General features: G+C 40.6%; 1 long non-coding RNA gene across 1 annotated transcript in view; it reads right to left on the bottom strand.

The window, feature by feature from the left end:
* Positions 1–6,054: 6,054 nt before the first annotated feature.
* The window catches only part of LOC137303941 (uncharacterized), a 107,661-nt gene continuing 92,160 nt past the window's right edge, over positions 6,055–21,555 (bottom strand). The window contains exon 3 of the long non-coding RNA XR_010958480.1: positions 6,055–6,158. This is a non-coding gene — a long non-coding RNA (uncharacterized lncRNA). The remainder of the gene's footprint in view (positions 6,159–21,555) is intronic.

The raw sequence follows: 21,555 nt of genomic DNA, 5'->3' as shown, positions 1-21,555 counted from the left end.
TTATCTTGATGCTTTGTCCCAATATCATTTCTCTGTATTACAGTGATTCCTTCCTTTATTAACATAGCCACCCCACCTCCCCTTCCTTCCTGCCTGTCCTTCCTGATTGTTAAATACCCTGGCATATTTAATTCCCAGTCGTTGTCACCCTGCAGCCATGTTTCTGTAATGGCCACAAGATCATACCCATACGTAGTTATTTGTGCCGTTAACTCGTCCATTTTATTACGAATGCTACGTGCATTCAGATAAAGAACTTTCAAATCTGTTTTGTGACGCTTAGTTCCTGCTTTTTCCTTTTTTAACACTTTACCTATTACTCCATACCTTCTGTCCCTTCCTGTTACGCTTTCCTCTCTCTCCCTGCTCAGGTTCCCAACCCCCTGCCACTTTAGTTTAAACCCTCCCCAACAGCACTAGCAAACACTCCTCCTAGGACAGCGGTCCCGGCCCTGCCCAGGTGCAGACCGTCCGGTTTGTACTGGTCCCACCTCCCCCAGAACCGTTTCCAGTGTCCCAGGAATTTGAATCCCTCCCCCTTGCACCATTCCTCTAGCCACGTATTCATTTGAAATATCCTCCTATTTCTACTCTGACTAGCACGTGGCACTGGCAGCAATCCTGAGATTACTACCTTTGAGGTCCTATTTTTTAATTTACCTCCTAACTCCCTATATTCTGCTTTTAGGACCTCATCCCCTTTTTTACCTATATCGTTGGTGCCTATGTGCACCACGACAGCTGGCTGTTCGCCCTCCCCCTCCAAAATGTTCTGTAGCCGCTCCGAGACATCCTTGATCCTTGCACCAGGGAGGCAACACACCATCCTGGAGTCTCGGTTGCGGCCGCAGAAACGCCTGTCTATTCCCCTTACAAGCTGCCGGCGTTTGGTATTTGAACATGCACTAATACCTATATCAAGATGGCATCTGGTGCACGTCACGCTGGAAATTTGTGTGCGCAGCCAAGACGCCATCTTGGCACTTAGGGAGTCCGCATAGCACCAAAAGAACGGGCGCTACATGGCCGAATTCCTCGCTCATAGAATCAAAGAACGATACAGCACAGAAGGAGGTAATTCGGCCCACTGTGCCTGTGCTGGCTCTTTGAAAGAGCTATCCAATTAGACCCACTACCCTGCCCTTTCCCTTAATCTTGCAAATTTTACTCCTTGAAGTATTTAAGAAGTTGTATAAATATCACATTGGGAACTGTGGGGTAGTCCATTCATATTGTAATAAATTTATATTTTATTTCAATGTGAGTTTTGATTTGAGGATCTCTACTGGGAACAAGCTTGGGATTTGTCTTTCTTTATGTGACTTCCTCCTGACGAACCCTGATGTTCGCACAGGCTGCTGGACTGATGAATGTGATTTTCCTGAAACTCAACAATGACTGTGTGTCCCTCCTGAACCAGGAACAAAAAAAACCTCATGCAGCAGAAACCAGAGACTGCAATGGCTGGCGTAAACTACCTCAACAGTAAATGTTCCCAAACAGTGCTGGTGTAGGTGATTGAAAAGAAAAAACTTACACTCATCTAACCATTGTCCCTCTGCCCAAACCTAAAAGGAACCATCACATGCAACAAAATATCTCAGTTGACGCAACTGTAAATTTACAAATCCCAAATGACGGTGGGGAGAGGGTGGTTAAGAAAAGTCAGGATGATCTATAAACCAGAAATCAAATGTGAAGATTCCTCGAGAAACAGCTGCTGCTTCCCCCTTCTATAGAGGGAAATGTGCTTGCATAGCATGCGTCCTCCCTTTGGTCCCCGTGGATTAGCCAGCCCCCAATGTGTTTCTATTTTAAATTGCAATCTTGATCTCTGCCCAGGATCCTAAGATTTGAATCTGGGATCAATTCAGCATACTGTGTTCAAACTTTTCTGTACGAGAATCCGCAGCAAATATTTGCTCACTCCCAGCTCCTCCTGAGAATATTGACACACTCCTGGGGACTCCCTACAAAAATTAATGAACTCACAGATCCCCCTGTAAATATTGACGTACTCCCTGTCCTAATGTCTGAAAGACAATGTCAGCAACCCAAAGATATAACATTGTAGAAAACGTTTTTATTAATGTAGAGCAACAGAAAGAATGGGGTGGAATTTCCTGTATATTTGCACTGAGACGAGCATAATCGTCATGTAAAGCAAATACCTGGCGTAAAAGATCAAGGAAACTCGGGGGCGCAAGTGTGTTATGCGTGTAATAACACTGTGCCCGCATTTCCTCAATCTTTTACGCCCATCTATCGATCTCAGCGTTCGAACGCATCTAGGCTCATTAGAATTACATGTTCTTAAACATGCTGGCCTAGAAATTGTATTGCCGGCTGTGCTGGAACCTGATATTGGGCCTTGGGCCTCATTTACCTGAGGCCGGCGAGTTGCAGACACCTGCTGGGTGTCCCCAGATTGCTCGCTGGTGAAGAGGATTGCAATTTTGGGCCACTGCGTCACTGGCGGCAGCCCTTAAGTAGGTCCTGTGGAGGGGGCGATGGAAAGAGTTCGATCGGGTGAGGGAGGTGGGCAGCAATCGGGAGAGGGGATGATCGGGAGCTGGCAATCATCTATGGAGCTGCAGTGGACCTGGGAGGTGCACTCTTGCTCCCCCTGACTCCACATTCAGGTAAATATATTTTACAAAACTTCCCATTTTGGTGGTCTGCAGTGGCTCCTTTAAGGACTGTTGGTTAGGCCAGATATAGTCCACACTTTATTGAATGCAGTCTGCCTGGAGCCGGCTGCATTTGGGGCAAACCAATTTGGTAAAGAAGGCCTCTAACTGGGGTTAGGCACCTTATTTGAATATGCAAAGGCCTAACGCTTGGGCTCTGAATGCCTCTTTTGATGCGTATACCAATATAGCGGACGGCACGCTGCCTGCCATATTGGGCGCTTTTATGTAAAATGGGCACAGCATCGTCAAATGTCTAGGCCACTAATCCCTAATGTGCATGACTGATGGTTAGCTGGCTTGAAACTTTAAATTTCATACTTAAAGAAGGACTATGTGATGTGAGTTACAGGCTTTCCTTGAGCCCTGATTGTTTCCGCTGAATAAGCCACTCTTTACGTTCCAGTGTACGCTGATGCGATGTGCAGGAAAGTAAGGTGTAAATTGACATCAGCAAACTGGTGTAATTTTGATGGTAACTTCCTGATTACATCCCCATTGTGCTAGTAAGTCAAAAAACACAAAACATAGAAATCTGCTAACCTCAGGAACTCCCTGCTAGATCCTGTAATATCCTGGGACTCCAGATTTCAAATGGAATTGGCATCCGGGACTGTGAATCCTAATCACATTGTTCCAATATGTGATTGTGAACTTGTTTTATGGTTTCAGAGCAAAAGTAAAAATATTATTAATGTTGTTACTATGTATTTTATCTTGTGATAAAAAATGAGGAAAGGAGTTTTCAATTTCAGAACCAATATGTTATGATCATTATCTTGAAATGTTATCAACAGTAGCCTAATGGCCTCATTTATTCAGTAGTCACCGTTCGACAGCGTGACTTCCTATGCTTTATCTACTTGAGATGCTTAAAGGCATCAGAATAGCATCCATCACTGTGTAATGAGTATGTTTAACCCAGGCACTCAGACAGTTTGTCAGACTGATGACTAAATTATGAGTCTCTTCCTAACCGAGGCATTCATTTGACAAAATAAACTGGGATGTCACCAGCATAATAAACTCTTTAATACTGTTTACTGAGCAACTGGAAGCATGGTCTGCCGTGACACAGGAACAATTGTGGCCAAAAGCAACAAATCACAAAGGTTATCAAATGCGGAAATCCTTGCAGGGTCAGATTACAGTTTGTACAGGAAAGCTTCATCTTTCAAAACAGGGAAGGATAATACTGCACTCCTATTCAGCAGTAGATTATGGGAAGGGGGAGCTTGTTCCTTGCATCACTCATTCCAGATGTAGGTTTTGCTATGGGTGTGAGGGGTCAGTAGCACCCTCTTTATTCCCCATTCAAGTGGTCTCGAAACTGACCTTTACCTGTTGCCATTGCGCAAAGATACCAAGTAAGGCTGTGTATTTTATTTTAAAATTCTCATGTACCTATTTTTCACATCATTTGCTGCTTCCACGGCAATCCTTTTATGCCAATATTATTGTTTTCTGCAAATCAATGTAAAAGGATTTTTTTTAAAAAAGAGCAAAAGTGATTTGTCAGCATGGTTTACCTTAAACACCTTCATGTGAAGTTGCATCCAAGAATCACTAAGATGGAAAAAGAAATATATCTTTGTTACACCAGATTATTCAAAATCCTGGCAACTTCTAACGATTATCTGAACCATTCTGTTGTGGTTGTGACATCATTCCTCAAACTCTTTATTTAGTTTATGTACTATAATATGTACACTTTCAATTTAAATGAAGACTCATCCCCCCCCCCCCACCACCTCCCACCCCCATAGTTTTCTTTTTTCTGGTGAGTGTGAATTTTGTGCTGGTCAAGGTGAAGGATCTCAGTGTTGAAGAATATCAAGTGCGTACAGTTCTGGTCACCACATTACAGGAAAGATGTGATTGCACTGGAGAAGGTACAGAGGAGATTTACGAGGCTGTTGCCAGGACTGGAGAATTTTACCTATGAGGAAAGATTGGATAGGCTGGGGTTGTTCTCTTTGGAACAGCGGAGGCTGAGGGGTGATTTAATCGAGGTGTATAAAATTATGAGGGGCCCAGATAAAGTCGATAGGAAGGACCTATTTCCCTTAGCAGAGGGGTCAATAACCAGGAGGCGTAGATTTAAAGTGATTGGTAGAAGGGTTAGAGGGGAGCTGAGGAAAATATTTTTCATCCAGAGGGTGGTGGGGGTCTGGAACTCGCTACCTGAGAGGGAGGCAGAGGCAGAAACCCTCAACTCATTTAATAAATACCTGGATGTGCACCTGAAGTGCCGTGACCTACAAGGCTACGGATTCAAGTGCTGGAAAATGGGATTAGGCTGGGTGGCTCATTTTCGGCCGGCATGGACACGATGGGCTGAATGGCCTCCTGTGCTGTTAAATTTTCTGTGATTCCATGATTCTAAGTACTCACAGTTCTGGTTTATTGGGGATTTGACACAATGTACCTCTACTCCAGCTTCAGAAGAGCATTCCCTCCTGCAGCCAACGTGACAATTCCATTTCACACACCGTGAGGTAGCAATTGGACCTCGTTCCTTGTGTCCATTTGACGCTTCAAAACTGGGCAAAACTAATTTCTAGGCCCATGTGTTCATGAAGAGAGACTTGCAATTAGTGCCCAATTATGGACTGTTTTGTGCTGAGGGTACGTGCCCATTAGTAACTTTATTGGTTGAGACTGTCCTACGAGGGTTTTATTCAGGCCCTGCTCATTGTGCACCAGAAGGGACGGACGGACACACACACACACACACACACACACACACACACAATGCTCTACTGACTTGAGCGTAATGACATTAACATAAGTATTAATGGTTTGTGACATCACTACTGAAGGTATATCAGAAAATAATCTGCAGTTCATTACAGGAAAGGTCTTTATCTTTTACATATTTCAATACTGTATTTTCTGTTTTGGGCTTTGTTTTTAATCTGATTTCAATAGAAGCCTTAAAATAAGTGTATTTGAAATGTGCATTGCAAAAGTTGCAGTACTATATAATAACCTTGATGCCTTCTCTCATATTTTACTGGTTGATGTTTCAAATTCCACTACTATCAAGTACCAAACTTCAAGGCAGAACTTCCTGCACAACCTGTTGACTTCCTCCCTGACCATAGTCCTCTGGAATGTTGAACATCAATGCTGCACAGTCAATAGCTTTATTTATTTTAATAGTTCAGTGAAAGTCCCTGACACAGCAGAAAAATCACAATTGAAGAATAATAAATGAATTTGGGTCTGATGATGTAACCTGGGCTGTTAATTGCATTAAAGATGTCCTTTTATAAATCTAAAGAAATATTACTTATGCTGAAAATTAACAATTTCATCAAAAAACAGAACAGGGTTCAGATCAACTAAGGTGTAAAATTCAACAAGTACATTCCATCCTCATTGTATCCCAGCACTTGGAAGTGAATCACTTTGGATGTTGTGATCAGGTGCACACTGTGGCGAATATCTCTTCGTGCATCAAATCTAATATGAAAAAATTGGGAATAAGTTTTAAAACTAAAATAATTGCAAACATATATATTGACAACAAGCTACGCTAGAATTTATTCATAGATAAATTCAACATATTAATTGCACAATATTCATAAAGGGAGATGTGAAAGACCTCATCTGCAGTATTGCATTCAATTCTGGGCACTGCACCTCAGGGAGTATATGTTGACCTTCGATTCAGTGCAGATTCACCAGAATGACACGTTACATGAACTTAGCTTGTATTCCCTTGAATATAGAAGGATGAGGGGTGATCTAATCGAGGTGTTTAAAATGACAAAAGGATTCAACAGACTAGATACAGAAAAAACGTTTCCTCTGGTGGGGGAATCCAGAACAAGGGGGCTCATTCTTAAAATTAGAGCTAGGCCATTCAGGAGTAAAATCAGGAAGCACTTTTTCATACAAAGGGTAGTAGAAATCTGGAACTCTCTCCTCCAAAAGGCTTTGGATACAGCATCAGTTGAAATTTTCAAGACTGAGATCGATAGATTTTTGTTAGGTAAGGGTATGGATCAAAGGCGGGTAAATGGAGTTGAGGTACAGATCAACCATGATCTGCTTGAATGGCAGAACAGGCCCGAGGGGCTGAATGGCCTCCTCCTGTTCCTATTTTTCTATGAAAGGTGCAGAGAGAGAGTGAAGACAAACTGCAGAGGAGATAGAAAGAAGGACAGAAATCAGAGACCAGTGGGTACAAAGACCATGAGAGAAAGTCTATAAGAGTGTGATGGAATACTCTCCACTTGCCTGGATGAGTGCAGCTCCAACAACACTCAAGAAGCTCGACACCATCCAGGACAAAGCAGCCTGCTTGATTGGCATCCCGTCCACCACCCTAAACATTCACTCCTTTCACCACCGGCGCACTGTGGCTGCAGTGTGTACCATCCACAGGATGCACCGCAGCAACTTGCCAAGGCTTCTTCGACAGCACCTCCCAAACCCGCGACCTCTACCACCTAAAAGGACAAGAGCAGCAGGCACATGGGAACAACACCACCTGCACGTTCCCCTCCAAGTCACACACCATCCTGACTTGGAAATATATCGCCGTTCCTTCATCGTCGCTGGGTCAAAATCCTGGAACTCCCTTCCTAACAGCACTGTGGGAGAACCTTCACCACACGGACTGCAGCGGTTCAAGAATGCGGCTCACCACCATCTTCTCAAGGGCAATTAGGGATGGGCAATAAATGCTGGCCTTGTCAGCGATGCCCACATCCCATGAACGAATAAAAAAAGAGGCATAAAGAGAAGGAATCAGAAAGAATGGAAGATTAACAGAAAAACAGAAGGAGACAAAGAATTATAGAGTAAGAGATCAACAACGGGGCAATTACAGGAAGAGACACTACAAAATGTTGTCTATGAGTATTGCAACAGTAGATTAACCAGCATTCTACGTTAATTAGACTTTTGTAATGATAATTTTAACTAATTAAAGGAGGGGAAGCAGTGAAATTGAATTTCTTTTGAGGTAGTAGAATTTGGAAATTTACAAAGCCGTTCTGATCTGATTTGGATACCATTGATAATCTCCCTTGATTGCCTGCACAAATACATTTTCTCTGCTATAACATAAGGGAAAATGAGTACAAGTATACACACACCCTTACGTACCAAACAATGGACACACACACCTCTTCTCCCAGACCCTCACCCCTGATTGATCAGCCCACAATAGCAAAACAACTTAAACAATTTTTTTAATTACTTTTTTTTGTTGCCACTTCCCTTTGTCAGTATGACTTTGGCCATGTGCATCTGAACATGCCACCTGTTGAACTAATCATGGGGTATGTAGAGCAATGTACACGTGTGCAGACAGATGTGTTGGACTCTCTACCCTTGCAGGATAATTCAGCTCTAAAATGAACCAAATCAGCAAAATTCAGGTATTTACAAAATAAACTGAAATGTTCAAATTTGGATCATCTTGAAGCCAGAATTCTGATGTGTACACAAGGTTGTTTGATGACGTAAGCCTGCTTTTACATGGTTTCAAATCAGGTACCCAAACTGTCTTCTGTTATAAAGTGGCGATATTTTGTCAGGCTGTTAGTGGTGAGTAGCAAAGGTCTCTCTGTCTGTTAAATTGATAAACATCGTCATCGAGATGACTTCTGCCCATTCACAGAGCAAAGATGAGACGTTAACAACATTAACAGCGTTGTCAGTAGCTTGTGTTCTGCATCTTGTCGAGAACATCTGCTCTCTGTGCCTGACGTAACTTCACATTGTTGAACTTTGCAAAAAAAATCTGTGTCTGATTGATTGCAGGGTTTGTGAAATCTTTTGATTTTTCTGAAGAACTGTAGTAAGAGCATCTGTGAGCAAATGAGAAGTGAAGACTTGTAGATTGCTGTGTTTGATTTTTGTACAAAAAGGATAGTTGCTGCTGTCATGAGGCTTTTTGACAGTCCCCGTCATAATTCCCATCCCCTTTGAATAGGAGGATGAGTAACAGAGTTGCAAACTCCTAGATTATTTGCAATAATATTCCCCCAGGACAGTTGGACAATATAATGGTTGCAGGACAAGTCTACTACAATTTCTTGCGCCCACTCAGGATATTTCAATGAACGCTTTTAGTAAAGCCAGCCCACTAAGAGCTCCAGCTAGGTCAGATGGGAGAAATCAAAGTGAAGGTATAGAAGGGTCTATCTGCATACCTGATGAGGTTCACTGCAAGAATACTGCTTGGGGTTAGAACTGGTTAAGAATGGGATTGAAAGTTACAAGGATAAGTTTAGATGATCCAATATTCTCAGGAATAGAATGGTTCAGGTGGTGCTGGAACCGTAGAATTGTCATGTGAGAAATGCAGCTGGCTAACCCTGAAAACATTAGATTGCTGCTTCCTGAGAGTTGAGGAGAATTCCACATAGCTTTATTTGGAAGTTTTATTTGGAAGTTGGGCATTTCCTGTGGAATATCATTTTAGTGGGGTGTGGAGCCCGTCATGGAGCAAATTGTCTGTGGTTTGTAAAAGGAAGAGGCCTTTTGGGCTTAATGGGCTTCTTGAACTCATACCTTTCTTTGTGTGGAGGCTCTGATTGCTGGCCGTGCGTTCGGTCCATACTGAGAGCCTCAGGCGTCTGTGTCTGTGCCTGCCATTGCTTTATTGCCCGCTGCTGATAACAATATGAGACTACTTCCTGGATGTGGTCTCGCACTTGCCTAAATACGCCTCTGGTGACTTCACACCTGAATTATGCAACAAGATTTATATCGATGTGAAGCAATTTCAGCTTTGCAAACATTGTAGTATAACTGATGTATAAATATCTGATATACTTCTCCTAATTTTGTTTTCTTGTTGGAAAAATTGGTCCACCCCAACCAGCAGGTGGGCATCACATTCTCACCAATTGTGCATCAGCACAGTGTGAATTGCTAGTGGATTCCAAGCTAAGATTTGCATCCCAGCAGGCTCCCTTCAAACGAACAATTGATTTGAGGAATGCAGGCGACATCTGTGTGTGTTTGAGTTACAGAGCTTCTGTATCCATGGAGGCAGCAAGCAGAGCAGCAGTAGAGATGGCTCTTTGGGAAGAAATGCAAACATGGCAGCTCTTCTGAGGTATTAAGGAATAGATGGCACAACTTGAAGACCGGAACTTGGTATAAATAAGACATTAAAATACTTAAATTAACCCAAGATTGATTATTTTCATTTGTAATGTGCAGTGCTTTATATAAGTATCCATGGTGTCACAAGCGTGAAATTTCTGCTTTTTTATACATTAAAAAAGTGCAAGCAATATTATTTCAAACAATAGTTAAAAGTAGGTAATTGTTCTCTTGATTTGAAAGGGGTTATTAGCTCAGTTAATTAGGTAGCCAGGTTTTGTGCTTTTGGTATTAATAGACTGGGACTGTGTAAGTTGGTCCCAGTCTTACAATTAGAATCAGGAATTGTTCATATTAATTTTATCATTGTATAATATCAGACTTAAATGTGGTTTCAATGTGTTTGCACCTTAAAACTGGCCAACTGGGATGCATGAAAATTGGCGTGAACTGTCTGAAAAATTCAAACTGTTATACCAGTGTATGTTTGTTTGGTAATATCTTTAAGGTTCATCTGCTTACCTATATCAAAGAAGTTAAGCGATAAAAGCAGGGTCTAACAGCACTTTTTTTGTCCTTGATGAATTCCAAAGAATGTTCAGATGAAAGAGATTTGTGAACAGTTAGCTTGCATATTCCATGTGAAACTTTCTACCTGAGGGGTGCATATAAGACGAGGGCCACAAGATGTCTGGAAGCTATTTTCAACTGTACAGTACTAAAAGTTTGGTCTGTTTTTATTTCAGGAGATTTTTCTAACTCCTGAAGGAGGGATGTTGACGTCACTGATGGACTGTGTGTTACAAATCATAGTTGTCCTGTACTCTAGTGTTGTTTTGGTTCATTGTATTTTATTACGCACCTTGACCTTGTAAATACATTTGATTAGCTGTTTTAGCCTGCCAAGTCTCTGCCTGTATATAATATTTTCCGGTCTATTCAAAGTGTGTGTGGGAATGTAGCATGAGATTTTGCTTAAACCAGTAGCAGTAAGGCAATTGTGATAGTTGCTAATTCCCAGGTTCCCAGGTTCACATTTTCTGCAGGGATAGGAAGCAAAAACTTAGATTTCAGGTAGTAAGAGACACAGGCCCCAAAATTACTGGGATCCCATCTAACAGTGCCCTCTAGCACTGACCCTCATCAGATTTTGCGGGGTCAGAGGGAGAGAACTTCTACTTGGATAGCTCTTTCAAACAGCCGGCACAGGCATGATGGGCCGAATAGCCTCCTGTGCTGTATGATTCATTTGCTTGGGGGAGATTGATGTAGCATCACTTCAGTTGGTCTGCCCCGTACACCTTGACACTTGGATACCTGGCTATGGGGGAGGGGCAGAGTGACCCTGGCACTGCTCTGACCAATCCCCTTCTCCAAACAAGTGGACCGATGCAGGAATTTTATTGAAATAAAACTTCTGCTTTAAGGCTCCACCAGTGGGGCCCACCTGTGCCCTTGTGGAGTAAAGTACACCTCACTTAGCGTGCCAGCCACCACTACTTTGCTAGATCCCTGAACATGGCCAAGACCAGGAAACTCCGGCTTAGGAAATTCCTGATCCTAGCCCATCAGTTGCTGGGTAAGGGGTGGATTGACGGAAGTGGGTCTCTGCTAGTCTCCCCTTTGGAAACCCCTCACGAATTTCCAGACCACAGTCTCTTCTGGAAATTGTTATCACGGCATTGAATAAGACGGCTGCACAAAAAAAAAAAATCCCAAACCATATCACATGGGTCAAGGAATTAATGTAAAACATGCCTTGTACAGAAACCCACACTTCCAAAATGTGAGCATCTTCAGTAATATCTATGGCAAGAAGAAAAAGAGAATGAATGATGCTTGCCAAGGGGGTAGAAGTTATGCTACAGCTGTACAAAGCCATGGTTTGACCACACCAGCAATTCTGTTCGGTTCTGGGCACCTCACCTTAGGAAGGATATATTGGCCTTGGAAGGAGGGCAGCATAGATTTACTAGAATGATACCTGGACTCCCAGGGATAAATTACAAGGAGAGATTACACAAACTAAGGTTGTATTCCCTGGATTTTAGAAGATTAAGGGGTGATTTGATCAAAATTTTCAAGATATTAAGGGGAACTGATAGGGTGGATAGAGAGAAACTATTTCCACTGGTTGGGGAGTCCAGGACTAGGGGACATAGCCTAAAAATTAGAGCCAGGACTTTCAGAGTGAAGTTAGGAAACACTTCTACATGCAAAGGGTGGTAAAAGTTTGGAACTCTCTTCCATAAATGGCAGTTGATGCTAGCTCAATTGATAATTTTAAATCAGAGATTGATTGGTTAACAAAAATCTACGGTATTAAGGGATATGGGGCTAAGGCGTGTAGATAGAGTTAGGTCACAGTTCAGCCATGATCTCATTGAATGGCGGAACAAGCTCGAGGGGCTAAATGGCCAACTCCTGTTCCTATGCCTAAATGTATATTCCCTGTGCCGAGACACTATTTAACATTTGCTCTAAGGTCACTCGATAAAAGCAGTGACAGCAGAAAATCTGACATTCTCCCTGAAAGCAGGTTAAATAGCTGTTAAATTGCACATTGCAGTTTGTCTTTAACCTCTTTTCTAAATGAGGAGTAGATCTCCAAAATCCTATCTCTGTGCTTTAAGTTTCTTGCTATTGTGTCAGTAATTACCTTGGTCCATCATAGTTGGAAATTTGACGGAAACAGATGGAGTTCAGGGAGGAAGAGAAAAATGGATGAAGATCAAAGAAACAGTTGTATTGAAAATTATTGTGAAATAGCAGCCAAGTGCATTGACTGCACTGCTTAGCCATAACCACTGAATCAGATTTACTCTGGTCTTTCAGAACCATTATGAGAAGTGAAGCTTTAAGTAACTATTAAGGTTGTGTTATGTATTATTGTCAAGCCCATATTTGTGCAATATATTACTGCAGCATTCTGGCTGCAGTTCTAACTTCTACATTCAAGGGCTTATAAATCATTCATTTAAGTGGACCCAGAAAAGCAGAATATTTCCAGAAAATAGTCTTTGAAGAGATTTTAGTATTTCTCCACTGAAACAGGCTTGAAATTAAACCCATTAGATCACGAGAGAGTGGGAATAACTGGTAAGAAGTGCTGCAGTAAATAAAAGAATATTTGGTAATTTAATTCTCCTTCCAGACAGAAGTATTGAAACCAATTTGGCACAATTCAGTGGAAGAAGTATATTCTTGGGAAAGGGAATGGAAGAAGGGGACCGTTCACTGACGCCGCAATAAAGGCTTGAACATTAAAACAAAAATCAACATTAAAGGCAGTGTTTCTGGATAAAGCATGAAAGGGACACAGCTGTGGTGTTGATCTAAACTCCATACCTCACAGGATATATAATGATGACCCATGGGACACGACTTATATTCCACAAGGGAGCTGACTCAATAATTCAGAAATGACCCTGTGAATGGGTTATGGTCAGCATCAGAAGTAGGATTTAAGTCCTGTCCCATGGGTTTTTATAATGTATTCTGTGTGCACCATACATTAAAAATGAATCTGGTAAGGAATTAGGTATTTTTTTTAAAATGACTATTATTTTTCAGCTTAGTCCCACTGCATGCAGAGGTCCTGCATGTACTAATTTCACAGGGTGACTTTCAAATAAGTATCCTTTAAATATTTCCTTCAAGTGAATTTTCAAAGCATCTTAGTTGTGGCAATTAGAATGTCACCATATCTCCACAAAATATCAAAAGTCATTACTGAAAATGACGACAGTCACTCCTGATACAAGTAGAAGATATGTGATGATGAGCAGTGGGTTAGTTAATATTCTGCCAGTGAGGTGATCTGACCATGAATGGATTATGATGAGTAACACAAATGGGAAATGGATGCTATTTCAAGGCTACTTACTGTGTGTTCTTTTTACATCATATGGTAGATAATTAGTTGAAATGGTACAAGTTAGAAGTAAACATTACCATAAATAATTGAGCATCATCTGCACTTTCCCTCTCAAATTCAAAATGGAGCATATACTATATATCGATATTAAAACAGCTAAAATACTAACATTTTCCCTAAAATTCATGGTCCCAAATTGCAGTGGAGTGTATATTACCACTGGGGGAGGATTATAGTCAAAGATTGATGTAATTTGATTAACAATTGATAGACTGTATCATAGTTATGCTGACATCATTATTACATTTTCCACATGGTCTGCATTCTGACTTCGATGCGATACAAACTATCTCTCATGGAGATGTCCTATTAGATATTGTAGAATTTGCTTCAAGTGCATCTTCCTTTAGTTCTATAGTCTGAATTTTTAGCAAAATCTTTGACGATATAAAGAGGCCATCTTCTGATTTCCAGAAATGATATCAACCATGATTTATTTCAAGTGATGGACTTTATTATTTATTCAAAGAAAACGGAAAGGTAACATTAAAAAAATTTGTGCATAGCAAGATATTCCCTTTGTACCCATTTACCATTCTGTACTAGGTACCCTATAGAAACCTCAACAATAGGTGCAGTGGTTCTTAGCTTTGACCATCTGCATCTCTTAAATTTCTAATAATAGGTCTGGCATTGAATGATGGTAGAAGTGTGAAAGATATCCGATTCAATTCATCTGAAGAAGAAACAATGCAGCAGACTTTATGTAACTAAGTGCAGAATTAGCTGGTAGTTGAGAGAATGAGATGATAGACAAGGTAATTGGGATGGGCATGTGCAAAAACCATGCACACACAATACTGTGGACAGTCACATTGAAAATATTGGGAGCAGCATGGTTTGCTGTTCTATTTGCTTGTTTGTAAAGAATGGCTGTATTCTCCTGTCTGTCATTCTGCAAAGCTACTTGATTCAGTCTTCTCTCTTCCCTGTGAAGGTACTTAGTTTGGGTTACCCTAGTTCGAAACAGAGGTCAAGCTAAACAAACAGAACTGAATAATCATTCCAGAAATGGAATCAATCGATTAACCTTTTGAATTGTGTAACGTCAATGTTTATTTTCTTAACAATCAGGGTTTTGGGGGAAGGAATGCCATTCATTAATTCATTGTTGTTCTTTAGTGCAGAGATTGGCTAAATGGACAGGGTCAGGACCCACTGTTTTCTCAGCAGGTCACAACAAAACTGCAACCTAAAAGATTCTATAGCCACTCGTGCTGTGTTCTGAGTGGCAGCAGAACAACATCACCCACATTGGAAACCGCCATCAAAACAACAGAATCAAAGTACTTTTAATCATTGTAACTTGTCAATTCAACTGAAGTTGCGAACCAGGTTCAAGCCTTCAGAGTTCTACTTGGGGGCCTGATTTTGCCTTTTCTGACTTGGTCCCTCTATCATTGATGTATCACTATAATATATCCCCCTCTAACTGAAAGGACACACTGATTATTCTAACCTCTACACCAATGGATTTGCACAACTCTCAAAACTGAAAATATGCTTAACAATAAGGGTATGAGCTGCAGAGCATTTATTTTTACTCAATATGGGGTGTATTGGCTCCAAATTAGACTGTTTGACCTAACTCTCTGAGAATTCTCGCATTTGAGAGTCACCACTGGGATTTACATCAGCGACCTGGTTAAGTGTGAGGTGAGCAATGAACAGGGTCATTTTGCATTAAGTGCTAAATCTTTGATCCTTTGAAACAGTATCTTCAGAAGCCATCTGTTTCATGGCATATTATCCCCACTGTCATTGTCATTCAAGTGCCTTGTTCTGAGTGTACCAGGATGTCCGTTCACTTTTTAGTGGTTCAGACTTGTGCAGGCAGAAAACTGGATGAGCGGACAGAAATTGGTCACCTGGGAGGGAAATAACAAGCTTGCAGAAGTTCAAAGACTTTTCCAATGAAAGCTCAATGTGAAGACTGCCGTGGTCTCCACCTTTCTCATGTTTATCTCCTACAGTGTGCACTTCACAAAAGATTTGATATTCTGTATGATCAAATACATTGACGTAATCCTGTAGTGGGTCCGTTAGGGTATTTCATGCATCAGTAAAGTTGTGGAGGACAAAGTCAGATTCTTGAGCAGGATTTGTATTTTTTGATACAAAGTCAAGGCCAATTTTAAAGAAGAATATATTCAACAGGAATATTTCAATTTGCACAGTTTATTAAAATTAAAGTTGCACCTGTCACTGACTCATTGTGTTGAGTGAGATTACTTCTGTACCTTTTTTTTTAAAAACAACAGCAAGTTCAGTTCAAATCAGATGAGCAAGAGCTTTGTTCTAGGCTGTGCCTCAATGATATCACCAGCAGGGGCTCTGCACTCTTACACCACTGTTTATTCAGCTCCTGAATACCCACAATAAGTTTGTCATTCAAATTTTGTCGTGTGGTTTTCGTGTAAGGAGTAGAAGGATATGTTGATAGTGTGGGAGGAGGCTCGTGTGGAGAATAAACACCGGCATAGACCAGTTGGGTTGAATGGCCTGATTCTGTGCTGTACATTCCATGTAATTATAATTGTACATGTGTGTATATGTATATTCTAAATGGCAGTGTATCTTTAAATACCTGTTTATGCCGGGCTTCTTTTCTGCCCTCCATGGTTAAATAGGTCTGTAGTGAACTTGCAGGGGGTAATTTTGACTTTGGGTGATAGTGCAAAACGAGCGATATCAAATCAGCCACCCGTTATACATCTCTCTGATTTTCCTTTTCGTTGGCTTCAATTGAATTGAAAATCAGGAGGGATGTACAACAGGCAGCTGAATCGCTATTGCCCGTTTTACACTATCAAAGTCAAAATTAATCCTGCAATATCTATCCCTGACGCAATGAGAGAAATGAGGTCAGGAGGCAAGGGATGGGAACAAGTAACTATAACTCCCCAGCACTGCAAAGTTCCTGTAATGAACTTGTTGCAGGGTTTATTGTAATCCAACGAATGAAAAAGGAATAACTTTGCTAAGGTTTAAACAACTTTACATACAGCAGCTCAGTGTCTGCTTACAAACTTCACCTTGCAGACTGCTACCCTTTACAGTCTGGATCTAACTAAGTGCCTAATTAATCATTGTCAGATACTGATTTATAAAGGGAACGTTTAAATTGCAAACTCAAACTATTGACATTAAAGTAAACGAATGTCGATAAATGCTTGTACTATATCATTACAATCACTGGCTTACTTCCAAAATGGTTACAGGTATATAGAGAAAAAGATGAATTTAAAATAAAGTTCAAGGCTTTTGCTTACAAACCGTGGCAAATTTGCAATATTAGCAATTCTCTCATGAAGATTACAGGAATACCTTTTACAAATTGCCGCTCCTAGCACGGAATTTCACATGATGGGAGTAAGAATCAGGAATTATGTCACTAGAGTCAACACATCCGATCAGTAGACCACACAATTTTCCTTCCAATGGATTAACACTCATCAATTCTCCTCCTTCACTTTGTTCTGTGAAAGCTGTTGCTGTTTGATGAGACCATCATTTCAGATATTAACCCGCAAAATTCAATTTTGTTCTCTTTGAAAATCCGATCCGATTCTCTCAGTTTCCCACAATTTTAGTTAGGTTAAAATGACCCCACTTTGAGTACAGACAGTCAAATAAAGATACATGAAAGCCTGGGAATTACTGTGAGTCATCTTATCATACAAATACTTAACACCCTCATACCAAATTCCTCTCCGCCTTTTAACAGAGGCTTTAACCCAATGAAAATAAATGGATTAACCTATTCATTAAAATCATGGAGAGAGCAATTTGACGTGAATGAGTTCCGTGTTTCTAAGCTTAAGTGATTCCATTTCAGCCAGATGCCTCTTCCAATGAGCATTACCTGTTCAGATCATTTACTACTTTTATCATATATTGGTATAGAAAAAAAAGTAAAGCATTTGACAGTTTTTTTTAAACTGTTCAGTAATAACCTATATTGAGTTCTGCTGATCCTTGGTATCTCCATTTATTAGGGGGATGGTCCTCCTTACTCATTTGTACAATTAGCTTAAGGAACCATAATATGGATGTACAGTCCCTGGATCGGTTCTATCTCTATTACAAGCCCAGTTATATCTCATTACAGTGACACCCTCATCAGACCACACACGGAAAGTCATCTTGAGCTTTTCGATATAACAAGGTCTGACCATAACTGTTTTGGCTATCAGATAAGCAGACAGCTGTGAATGTATTTTTCAGCTGGAGCTCGGATAGGAAATCAACACCAGTTTATTTGTGGTGAAAGGAGTCCAGAATGACTGGTGAGTCTGTTCCGCTCCATTCTCTTCCCCCGGTGCTACTCCCACATACACTGCAGCCTGAATTGAGATCAAGAAGCATTAGTTCTTCCTGTCTGAAAACTAGCAGTAGCAGCATGAAATGAAAGTGATGTACAAAAGTAGAAAAAGGGAGAGACACAAGAAAATGAATTGGGAGGGGGGGAAGAGAATGAGAACGAGCGAAAAAAAACAAGAAGGATCAGATAAGAGAAGAAAAAAGTGATGGCAGAAACCTCCCTGTTCACTAAACCATCATACATACCTTCAATTGCAGAAACCGTTTCCAGTCAATTAGTTAAAAACATACTTCCACTCGTACTTGTAGAATTGTTGCAGCACAAGGATTCATTGAATGAGCTGAGTAATCAAAAGATTAAAACAACCAGTGGTCTAGCAGACTAAAATAGGAAATAATTCCTGACATTTTCAAAGCATTTGTATCATTATGTCTTCCAGAAAAATATGACAATCTCCTGAAAGTCTTTTGCCTTTCTATTTTAATTGTTGAACTAGTGCTAAGTTTTAGATTTTTATACTTTTAAAAAAAAATTGGGGAGAGGGTGAGTGATGAGAGCAAATTGGGAGAAACCAAGTTAAAACACTTTGATTGAAGGGATTGTAAAATAATGATTGTTTGTGGCACTGAGTGTTCTCACAATGCAACTGGCTCATTGCAGAGAACAGGTCTTGTTGGAATAATTCAGTTAACTACAGTTGCCCTGGGCAATGGTGCTATAACCATAACTCTCGGAAATTCCGGGGGGAGGAAAACTAACAGTCTGGATGTCTCCGTAAGGGATGCAAATGTATATAATTGTGGAAGGAAACTGATGTTTGTCGGTCAATCATTGATCTTGTTACTTGGGGAAAATACATTGTTTTTACTTTTGACTGAAAATATGATTTATATATTGGAAGCTAATTCTAGGGTAGCTGGGCACAATAATGAGCCATTCATTTGAATCAATTAGATAAAAGAGTACTGAGCTTCCCCCAGTAAGAAATTATTGGAGGTGTTCAAGGGAAATGACACAAAGTACCCCAAAACCATGGGACTGATGCTTACTTTTAAGCCTTTGCCACATTGAAAAAGAGTGTCTGCTGCTGTCAGAACATGGTAATTCGGTGCTTTTATATTTGTTCATGCAGCTGACAGCAGGAGAATGGTACACGTACTGTCAGCACCTTTCTTCTCTTCTCTCTTCACAAAATAATGTTGCGTGAACCATTCTTTCACCTATCTCCATCCCCCACACATAGAACAAGACAGTGGGCAACTTTACACACATTTCTTTCATTTTTTTGGTTTTCACTTTAGGGAAGCAATGGAAAATTTAATGTTAGTGGCAGACGACAATCAAATAATTGGCCAAATGTATTGAAGATTTGCTTAAACTGTTAAATATTTACAGTGTGCAATAAGCTGTTGTCATCTTCACTTTATGACACTACTAAGAAGGTAAAAGTATGACAATCCTCCTTTAAATAACTTATGCTGCAAAAGATTCCTGTGCCAGCACCACATGCTAACTCCTTAAGCTCTGAACTTTGCGCATTTACTCTGCGCCATGGAGGCTACATAGTTTACAATGGCCCATGTACATTGGCTGGTTTATTGTTCTGAACTGTGTTACAGCACTCCAGTTACATCAATAAACTGTCATCCAACCTCGGCACTGTTCTAGCAGATGTACCATTCCCGTCATACCTTGGCGCCATTATCGGTATGATCTGAATTTGACAGGACACCTGTTGACTGCAGTTGCAACACTGATTTACAAAAATAATTATGGGGCCTGAGTCTCTGAGTCACACAGACAGTACATGTGGTGGGTTGGTGACACATACTCTGCACATATCAATGCTGTTGCAAAACTGTTATAACCTTACACCCAAACCAGGGGCAAGTTCAAATGTACTTGCTTCAGTGATGTCATAGTCTGAGCAAGGAACAGAATTTGTTGAGCCACACGAGTCATCCTGTGAGACTGTTCTGGATTTTTAACCAAGTAAATCAAAAAAAATTCCAAATAAAGGATTAATTATTTTTATATATGTTTGAATATTTTGTTCCAAATATGAAACAACTTGGGAAACTGAAATGGAAGAGATTGTGCTATATTTTACAGAATTTAAATTGCATCCTTTTATGTCTCCTTAGTAACTCTTTAGATGACTGGGTACATATTTTATGGATGAAGTACTGGATCTAAACAAATGAGCTGATCTCAGCTGGAAACTGCAGTCGAGGCTCCACAATTGGCCTCAGCACCAATAGGCAAAGGAGGAGAAAATTCAGCCAAGGTTCCTGCCCTTAATCACTATTCAGTGACCCCTGCTGGCAAGTACACATAGATGGTGGGTTGGAGTGGAATAGCTTGCTGACCCTCACTGTCCAGACTCGAGCGCTTGCTTTGAGGTACTGGAGGGTACCTCGCCCCCATGGAACTGCTCCTCGGCAAGAGTCAGTGTCTTCAGGCGAGGAAGAGAAAATTGGAAGGGGAAATAAATCTCTATGTGGGACGAACCTGACACATTTCAGAGCAGTTTCTCAATGTGGAGGACTAAATTTTTTTACCATAATAGTAGGACAGTGCAAGTCTGTGCTAATCTTATTGTAATCATGATGTGGAGATGCCGGTGATGGACTGGGGTTGACAATTGTAAACAATTTTACAACACCAAGTTATAGTCCAGCAATTTTATTTTAAATTCACAAGCTTTCGGAGATTTTCTCCTTCCTCAGGCAAATGTTTCAAGATCTCCTTGAAGCCTACGCATTTATACATATTGAACAATAAAACATGGTGTTTACAGACTGCCCCTGCAACGGGCAGTTGCAGGGGCAGTCTGTAAACACCATGTTTTATTGTTCAATATGTATAAATGCGTAGGCTTCAAGGAGATCTTGAAACATTTGCCTGAGGAAGGAGAAAATCTCCGAAAGCTTGTGAATTTAAAATAAAATTGCTGGACTATAACTTGGTGTTGTAAAATTGTTTACAATCTTATTGTAAAAAGATGGCATGTTAAAGTATATTGTAGCTCTGAATAGCAAAGTGATAATCAGCAAACTGTTTTAAAAAAAAATTAGGTAGCAATGGGCTTATACAAATTTAGCAGCACAGCTAATATTTTGATACCCTGGGATTATCAGGCAACTGTAGATGTGTGCACCTGCACTGTGTCATATATACAGGTAATTAAGAAGGCGTGCAGGTGTTAGTCTCATTCAATCTACTGGGCTACTCCTGTGTAACCTATTCCGAAAACCTGTAGCTGAGATTTTTCAACACTTGATGCACCTGTTCCCAACACTTAACTAAGAAAACTTGTGCCATTTATCAAACTAAGTGGTGTTCGTTTTGACAGTGTCTGGATAGATGTGACAGAACAGTCTTTTAAAATATAGACCCAATGGCTGCTGTTGAGTTATGATAGATATTTGCACAGTGCGCATCATAGAGTGAAAATAGCCTTTGGGTTACCTTTGACCCTGCTCATCAAGTGCCTTTGAAATAACTCTGCACTGAGAAATGAACAGATT

The sequence above is a fragment of the Heptranchias perlo genome, chromosome 36 (genome assembly GCF_035084215.1).
Source record: "Heptranchias perlo isolate sHepPer1 chromosome 36, sHepPer1.hap1, whole genome shotgun sequence".
Taxonomy (NCBI): Eukaryota; Metazoa; Chordata; class Chondrichthyes; order Hexanchiformes; family Hexanchidae; genus Heptranchias; species Heptranchias perlo.
This window is presented reverse-complemented; position numbering and strand designations above follow the sequence as displayed.